This window comes from Triticum dicoccoides, chromosome 7A (genome assembly GCF_002162155.2).
Source record: "Triticum dicoccoides isolate Atlit2015 ecotype Zavitan chromosome 7A, WEW_v2.0, whole genome shotgun sequence".
NCBI classification, from domain to species: domain Eukaryota; kingdom Viridiplantae; phylum Streptophyta; class Magnoliopsida; order Poales; family Poaceae; genus Triticum; species Triticum dicoccoides.
Window position 1 is genome coordinate 1,664,330 of NC_041392.1, and position 743 is coordinate 1,665,072.

The window sequence follows — 743 nt, forward strand, 5'->3', positions numbered from 1 at the left end:
AGAGCACCGCACTGTAGCTAGCCTCGCGCGGCAGTTGCCGCCCGGGACGCGGGTGTGCGTTGAGTGCAGTATAGATTTTCCAGTCTTTCTTTCAAAATGACAAGTTGTATTAGTACACCATCATGGGACAAAAGTAGCTGAACTGCAGTTATTGTCAGGTCAGGGTGGTTTATAGTGTTGCCTTTCATCAAAATCTCAAGAGGCCTTCTCAAATCAGCTATTATTTTTTTTGCATTTGCAGTGAGCTTTAACCGGAAAATACCATTATCAGTCTTTTCGAAATTGTAAGACACACCTGCATGAAATGGAAAACTAGTTACATCTTCAAACTCACCAGTAGATATAAGCTTAAAATACGATTATCAGTCTTTTCGAAATTGTAAGACACACCTGCATGAAATGGAAAACTAGTTACATCTTCAAACTCACCAGTAGATATAAGCTTAAGCTTTTTGCAGTCTCAAACAATCACACAAACAATATAAATTCAGAAACGAAGCTACATAAGATTAGCAGCATAACACTTGTGATTTAAGCTTATCAAGGAGAGGAAGGGGATATCCCTATTTACTAATGTTCCCTTCTTCCCGTGCTCTCTTTCTTCCTCCTTTTTCTCTCTCACACATCTAAGTATATGAGTAGTACATGTGCAAGCAAACATTTGAACTCAAACCCATCCATCCTTTGTACTGTACTATACTGAAGAAGTAATGTAGATGAATATACATGCAGTTTTATTAAGT

At 38.4% G+C, this 743-nt stretch overlaps 1 long non-coding RNA gene across 1 annotated transcript; it reads right to left on the reverse strand.

Annotated features, from left to right (window-relative positions):
• Window positions 1-231: 231 nt before the first annotated feature.
• On the reverse strand, window positions 232-527 carry LOC119328338. Its single transcript, XR_005158932.1, has 2 exons — window positions 391-527; window positions 232-295 (listed from the first exon to the last, which is right to left on the reverse strand). It is a non-coding gene; the product is annotated as an uncharacterized LOC119328338 (long non-coding RNA).
• Window positions 528-743: the final 216 nt, after the last annotated feature.